Source organism: Nycticebus coucang, chromosome 12 (assembly GCF_027406575.1).
Source record: "Nycticebus coucang isolate mNycCou1 chromosome 12, mNycCou1.pri, whole genome shotgun sequence".
Classification (NCBI taxonomy): domain Eukaryota; kingdom Metazoa; phylum Chordata; class Mammalia; order Primates; family Lorisidae; genus Nycticebus; species Nycticebus coucang.
The window spans coordinates 10,685,270-10,693,735 of NC_069791.1; the positions used below are offsets into that span (position 1 = coordinate 10,685,270).

At 38.8% G+C, this 8,466-nt stretch overlaps 1 pseudogene; it reads right to left on the reverse strand.

Moving 5' to 3' along the window:
* Positions 1–3,099: 3,099 nt before the first annotated feature.
* Positions 3,100–8,466, reverse strand: LOC128561308 (zinc finger CCHC-type and RNA-binding motif-containing protein 1-like; annotated as a pseudogene).

Genomic DNA, 8,466 nt, shown 5'->3' on the forward strand with positions numbered 1-8,466 from the left:
TCATTTTGCCTAGAAGGAAAGATGGCTGAAAATATGGATCTATATTACTTTATGATTAATGGCTAATGGCTTGATGCATATTCTAAGCCTTGTAAGAAACACAATTGATAACTAAGAGGTATATGATTAGACCCCTCAAAATGGATATAGCATTGTAAGCATATTTGTGGCTCATGTAAATCCTCACTTAAAAGAAATCTCAGAAGATAAAGAACTAGAAATGAGGTGGATCAGACTATCCATTCTGCGGGTAATTAGCCTCTTTCTCTGCTACCCTTTCCCAAAGGGATGATGAGCAGAGTGGGCAGGGACAGAGGCAAATGGGAAGTTAGTGTCTCTTTCTCTGATTGTTGTACTTAGGCCCTTTCCAGATTTCTACTTCCGCATTTACTTCTACTTGTCTAATGCTTGAATTCCTCAAGAGATATTTGCTGGATTAATTAAATGAATAAAATAATGACTGAGTATAGTTTATATTAATGAATTAACCTTCATAATGCACTTGCTGAAGTGAAAAATGAATCCATAGGTTTCTTTTCCATAGTATAATTTAAAAACTGACTTATTTTACTTTGTTTACAACTCTAAAACTTCTTATTCACCAGGAAGTATGGCTGTTGTTAGATGATTTGTTATCAGATCAGGTATAATAAGATAGATGCTTGTGTTTTTCTTTGTGATGTTACAACTTTGTCTATTGATCTCCAAATTTAGAATATGCCTGTGGTGATTTCTAGTACTCCTTGGTCTGTTTCTTTTTTTTATGATAACAAAACCATTTTATATACCAAATCTCTGATATCCACATAAGAATTGTACAGGTCAGATGTTCCTCAGAATTTCATAAATAAGGGAGAGTACTGATAAGTCAATATATCTGAGAATACTGAAGTTAAAGTTGGTCACTGAAGCTTTGGATTTGGGTATTTTGTAATGAGCAGGGATTTTTTTTTCAAACTGGAAAAATATAATGGGTAAAGAATTTTTTATGAGGATGAAGGCATACAAAACAAATTGGGATAGGTAGTAGCTTTTGAGGGACATCTCATTTTCTAAAATCCTAATGTGGGCTATGGACTTTGGACATTTTCCGTTTAGATGATTAAGGCCCATTTGAAGAAACTAAGCAGGGAAAGGATTTGAGATGGTTCATGGAATTGTCAGAAGAAAAGATGAGATGTAAAGAGACCAATGAGGACATTGCATAATATTGGTGTGAGATGGTGACAGTTTAGACTATAATGGTGGCAGGAGAAAGCAAAACAGGGGGTAAATGTAAAGATAATTGGATAGAAAGATTTGGAAGTATGATAAAATTATATATAGGGTATGTACATGTCGGAAATTATCCTGGGAAACCCAAATTATGACTATTATTGGTGATAATATAAGAATGTTATTGCAGTATATTATCCAACCCTGCCCTTTTCCTTAGAATGAGTAGTCTCTTATTTTCAGAGACTGTTGTTAAAGTTGATAATATTCAACTGAAGGTATTTTAAAAACCAGAACTAATAAGTACCACAGCTCATATTTGATGCCATATTCACATATATTGGGATCCCATGCCCTATGTTTTACTTCTTAGTAATGTTCCTTGTTGTCAGTTGTTTGACACATGGAAAAGAAGAAAAAGGTGCAAAATACACATAGAAACCTGGGCTGGTGACATCTGGGCTGTGTGACTAATTTTTGTGTGACTACTACATTTCCAAGTTTGCTCCAAGGCATTCTTAGACATAGGCATTTTTGCCTTCTATAGAGAAGAAAACTGATTAGTCAAACACTTACAACATAACTGACATTTTATTTCTTATTTTTTTGAGCTACTGTACTTTTTTTTTTGCAGTTTTGGGCCGGGGCCGGGTTTGAACCTGCCACTTCCAGTATATGGGGCTGGCGCCCTACTCCTTTGAGCTGCAGGTACTGCCCTGAGCTACTGTACTTTTTATCATATGGATATTTACAACTTATCCATATTGAGATAAAGCTACAAGAAATGATGACACCATATTTAAAGACAAAATTCTATTGTAAAGTTCATTAATGCTATTAACAATAAATCATTCTACTTTTTAGTCTTTGTGACATTTTGTTTCAAAGATTAAATTTATTTCAAAAGTCCTCATGTAAAGCAGTCAGAAACAAATGAAGCTTTTTGTAATGGACTTTTCAAATCCTTTTCATAATTATCTTTTTTCTTGGGATGACAATGGTATAGGACAAGTGTTATTCCAAGCAGCTTGGTGGAGCTGGGGAGGGCAGACCAGCTGCCTCAGCCTTGGTGGTGTTTGTGCAGTGGCAGCAAGCAGAGGAACCAGCAGGCTGGAGGAGTAGGCAGGGGGAGCCCAGAGGAGGCTCTGGTAGCCATGGGGGGTGCACAACTGCTGGGGAGACACCAGCACCTTAGGTTTCCCTCCCCTTGCACTTGTAGCTGAACAGGGAACCCCCCTTTCCTAGGCCTGGTCAATTTCATGTAAATTTCCCAGGCCTGGGAATGAAAGAGATTGTAGCCATTCATTAGAGACACAGACATGTTCCAGACATGCTAAATGTAACTAAGAGGGCCCCATGTAACTACATATACCCTTAGACAAAGAGCCCGGGGACAGACAGAAAGACAGACAGACAGACACACAGAGAGAGCTTTTCTCTCCCGACTTGGGTTTTGACTTGGGGTTTCTCTCCCTGCCAGGAGCTTTGGTGTTTTTGTATTCTGTTCTGTAAATAAATATTGTCTTACCATGTATCTATGGTCCACGGATTCATTCTTTGTATCACCAAGACCAAGAACCTACTGCAATTTCGGTATCAACAATAGCATTACTATGATAGTATTGTGTCCTTATTTTTATTAAAATTTGCTTTTTTCAAGGTTGTTACTAGTAAACTTTGATTTTTATTAGTGTGATAAAGCCAGATAGAAACATGATACTTGAAAATTATATTTTAATTTCTTATGATCTATTTTATAGTAGAAAACTATTTGGCATTAAGTATTCATATGCTCAAATTTTGAAAGTATTCTTCAGTTCCCAACTGAACTTTGTGCTCTAAGACTTTTAAAACTTTAATTATATTTACATAAAAAATAAAATTTTAATCACCAAGTTCTTCCTCATCACTGAAATAGTTGGTTTTCTTTATCCTGGGGCGTCTTGAATCATCTGCGTTGAGGGGCCCCATGACCTGGGTTTCCATTTTCTTTGTTCTTGTTCAGTTCCGGTTTGCTGGAAGGCCTCAGCCTGACTGAGGCTGTCCCAAGCAGAGTCTTCCCCTTCATCTTCACTTTCTCCTACTTCCGCAATTTCTTCCTCTGGTTCAGGAATTTTCTTTCTTTTTCTTTCTTCTTTGGAGGTTCACGTTCTCCAAGCATATTTTTAGGACAGTCATAATTTATTTTCTTTATTTTTTAAAATTTATTTTTTTATTGTTAAATCATAGCTGTGTACATTTGTGCAATCAAGGGGTACGATGTGCTGGTTTCATATACAATCTGAAATATTCTCATCAAACTGTTCAACGTAGCCTTCATGGCATTTTCTTAGTTATTGTATGTAGACATTTGTATTCTGCATTTAGTAGGTTTCACCTATACCCATTCTAAGGTGCACCATAGGTGTGGCCCCATCCATTACCCTCCCCCCACCCAGACTCCCCCCTCCCTTCCCCTCCTTTGGCCCTTTCCCCATATTCTTGTGCTATAGTTGGGTTATAGCCTTCATATGAAAGCTAAAAATTAGCTTCATAGTAGGGCTGAGTATATTGGATACTTTTTCTTCCATTCTTGAGATACTTTGCTAAGAAGAATATGTTCCAGCTCCATCCATGTAAGCATGAAAGAGGTAAAGTCTCCATCTTTCTTTAAGGCTGCATAATATTCCATGGTATACATGTACCACAATTTGCTAGTCATTTGTGGGTTGATGGGCACTTGGGCTTCTTCCATGACTTAGCAATTATGAATTGGGCTGCAATAAACATTCTGGTACAGATGTCTTTGTGATTTTTGGTCTTCTGGGTATATACCTAGTAAAGGAATTATAGAATCGAATGGCAGGTCTCATTTTAGGTCTCTAGGTATTCTCCAAACATCCTTCCAGAAGGAATGTATTAGTGTGCATTCCCACCAGCAGTGTAGAAGTGTGCCCTTTTCTCCACATCCACGCCAACATCTCTGGTTCTGGAATTTTGTTATGTGGGCTGCTCTTACTGGGGTTAGGTGATATCTCAAAGTAGTTTTGATTTGCATTGCTCTGATGATTAAGGATGATGAGCTTTTTTTCATGTGTCTGTAGATCGTGTGTCTGTCTTCTTTAGAGAAGTTTCTCTTTAAGTCCTTTGCCCACCCTGAGATGGGATCACATATTCTTTTTTTGCTAATACATTTGAGTTCTCTGTGGATTCTGGTTATTAGACCTTTATTGGAGGTATAACCTGCAAATATTTTCTCCCATTCTGAGGGCTGTCTGCTTGCTTTACTTACTATGTTCTTGACTGTGCAGAAGCTTTTTAGTTTGATCAGGTCCCAGTAGTGTATTTTTGAAGCTGCTTCAGTTGTCTGGGGGGTCCTTCTCATAAAAAACTCACCCAGCCCAATTTCTTCAAGGGTTTTCCCTGTACCGTCTTCTAGTATTTTTATAGTTTCATGTCTTAAGTTTAAATCTTTAATCCAGTGAGAGTCTATCTTAGTTAATGGTGAAAGGTGTGGGTCCAGTTTCAGTCTTCTACAGGTTGCCAGCTAGTTCACCCAGCAGCATTTGTTAAATAGGGAATCTTTTCCCCACTGAATGTTTTTAATTGGCTTGTCAAAGATTAAATAACGGTAAGTAGCTGGATTCATCTCTTGGTTCTCTATTCTGTTCCAGACATCTACTTCTCTGATTTGTGCCAATACCATGCTGTTTTGATCACTATCAATTTACAGTATAGTCCGAGATCTGGTAGTGTGATTCCTCCTGCTTTGTTTTTATTTTTGAGTAAATGTCTTGGCTATTCGAAGTTTTTTCTGATTTCATATAAAACAAAGTATTATTTTTTCAAGATCTTTAAAGTATGACCACGGAGCTTTAATAGGGATTGCATTAAAATTGTATATTGCTTTGGTAGTATGGACATTTTAACAATGTTGATTCTTCCCAGCCATGAGCATGGTATGTTTTTCCATTTGTTAACATCTTTAGCTATTTCTTTTCTTAAAGTTTCATAGTTCTCTTTATAGAGATCTTTCACATCCTTTGTTAGATAAACTCCCAAATATTTCATCTTCTTTGGCAGTACTGTGAAAGGAATAGAGGCCTTGACTGTTTTTTCAGCTTGGCTATTGTTGGTATATATAAAGGCTACAGATTTATGGGTGTTGATTTTGTAGCCTGAGACATTGCTGTACTCCTTGATCGCTTCTAAAAGTTTTGTAGTAGAATCCCTAGTGTTTTCCAGATATATGATCATGTCATCTGCGAAGAGTGAGAGTTTGATCTCTTCTGACCCTATGTGGATTCCCTTGACGGCCTTTTCTTCCCTAATTGCAATGGCTAAAACTTCCATTACAATGTTAAAGAGCAATGGAGACAATGGGCAACCTTGCCTGGTTCCTGATCAGAGTGGAAATGATTTCAATTTAACTCCATTCAATATGATATTGGCTGTGGGTTTGCTGTAGATGGCCTCTATTAGTTTAAGAAATGTCCCTTCTATATCAATTTTCTTAAGTGTTCTAATCATGAAGGGATGCTGGATATTATCAAAAGCTTTTTCTGCATCGATTGAGAGAATCATATGGTCTTTGTTTTTTAATTTGTTTATGTGCTGAATTATACTTATAGATTTATGTATATTGAACCAGCTTTGAGAGCCTGTGATAAATCCCACTTGGTCATGGTGTACAATTTTTTTGATGTGTTGTTGGATTCTGTTTGTTAGGATCTTATTGAGTATTTTTGCATCAATATTCATTAGTGATAGTGGTGTATAATTTTCTTTTCTTTTTGGGTCTTTCCCTGGTTTAGGGATCAAGGTGATGTTTGCTTCATAGAATGCGTTTGGTAGTATTCCTTCTTTTTCTATATTTTGGAAGAGGTTTAGTAACATAAGTACTAGTTCTTCTTTAAAGGTTTGGTAGAATTCTGACGTAAAGCCATCTTGTCCTGGGCTTTTCTTTTTAGGGAGATTTTGTATAGTTTATGCTATTTCAGGCTTGAAACTTGATATAGGCTTGTTCAACATTTCCACTTTGTTCTGGCTAAGTCTTGGTAGGTGGCGTACTTCTAAGTATTGTTCTATTTATTTCATATTTTCATATTTCTGAGAGTAAAGTTTCTTGTAATATTTGTTAAGAATTTTTTGAATTTCTGAGGGGTCTGTTGTTATTTCATCTTTACCATTTCTGATCAATGAAATTAGAGATTTTACTCTTTTTTTCCTGGTTAGGTTAGCCAAAGGTTTATCTATTTTATTGATCTTTTCAAAAAACCAACTTTTGGATTTATTGATCTGTTGTGTAATTCTTTTGTTTTCAATTTCATTTAATTCTGCTATGATTCTGGTAATTTCTTTTCTTCTTCTTTTTCTTTTCTTCTTTGGGGTTGGAATGTTCTTCCTTCTCCAGTTTGCTTGTGATGTCCCATCAAGTTATTAACTTCCTCTCTTTCCGTTTTCTTGAGGAAGGCTTGCAGTGCTATAAATTTCCCTCTTAGGACTGACTTTGCAGTATCCCAGAGGTTTTGATAATTCGTGTTTTCATCGTTGTTTTGTTCCAAAAATTTGATGATTTCCTTCTTAATCTTGTCTCTAACCATCTACCCTTCAGCATAAGGTTATTTAGCTTCCATGTTCTTGTATGGGTATGCAGATTCCTGTTGTTATTGAGTTCAACTTTTATTCCGTGATGGTCTGAGAAGATGCAAGGGATAATTTCTATTTTTTTAAATTTGCTGATATTAGATTTGTGGCCTAGGATGTGGTCGATTTTGGAGTATGTTCCATGGGCTGATGAGAAGAATGTGTATTCAGTTTTGTTTGGATGCAATGTTCTGTAGATGTCTGCTAAATCCAAATGTTGGATGGTTAGGTTTAAATCTAAGATTTCTTTGCTTACCGTCTTTTTGGAGGATCTATCCAGCACTGATAAAGGGGTGTTAAAATCTCCAACTACTATGGAACTGGAGGAAATTAAGTAGCTCATGTCTGTTAGAGTTTTTCTTATAAATTGAGGTGCGTTCTGGTTGGGTGCATAAATATTAATACTTGAAATCTCATCATATTGAGTATTACCTTTAACAAATATATATCATCTCATGATTGTTTTTTACCGTTGCCTCTGGCTGTCCTCAGAGTTGGGGTGGTGTCTCTCTGAGATTAGAGCCGGAGGGATCACTCTATTGGTGCTGGATCTTTGTAGGGAGTGACCCTGTGTAGCTCTTCTGGGGATTCCCCAGCCAAGGAGTTCTGATTGTGGGAGCAGCTCCAGAGTTTGACACCCCTGGATCCAGCAACAGGGCAGGGGGTGGTGCACATGGTTCTCGGAGTGCCTGGTGCTTAGTGACTTTTGCACAGAGGACCCAATGCTCCAGCAGTCTCTGGCCAGGAGAAGGGCTCTGTGCAGAGGCAGGGATGGCTCCAGAGGGCACATGGCTACCAGAGCCCCTGGCCAGAGAAGTGGGTGGTGTGAGGCAGGGAGGGTACAGGAGGGAGGACATGGGGGTGTCCCGGAGTTCCTGGTAAGGGTGTGGGGAGGCCAGGTGGGTGGGGTAGCGGGTCCCTGTGCAGCTCTTACTGGGATCTCGGAGGGCGCAGGTCCATGAGGGTGGCTATCATGGTCCCAGCGCAGGTCTTCCAGAGGTCCTATTGCAGCTCTTCCAGAGGTCCGGGAGGGTCCCGGTGCAGTTCTTCCGGAGGTCTGGGAGGATGCCAATCATGGATGGACAGTCATAATTTAAATGTCCACTTTCCCCACATTCATAACACTTAGAGCTGTGAAAGTGGTTTCGCCTTGGGATGAACTCAGCGGCTCTTCTACCGTCAACAGCAATGCTTGCTTTAATCATTCTACCAAATAACTGTCTGTTGTTTACTGCAGTTTTGTGCAGAGTCTTTATCCAAATGTAAAATAAACGCAACTCCTTTACTCTTCCTTGTATCTTTATCTTTCATTACAATGAGATTTACAACTTTGCCATCCTTAGAAAATATCCTGTATAAGTCATTGTTGGTGAGAGAAAAGAGCAAGCTGGACACATCCTCTGTGCTCTTACTCGGGGCGATCCACCACGCGTTTCTGGAGGTCCAGGAAACTGAAGAGCAGCGGCCCTGGACCCAGCTTCCTGTCCCTGGCAGCGGCCTGGGTGACACGGGTCCTGGGAGGGGTCCAGCACTGAGATGGGGGATGAGGTCATAGCCACAGCAGTGCCTTTTCCTGGCTTTCCAAGCCCTGGCTCCAGAGGTGGGCGTTTCTCTGGTGCTATCCAT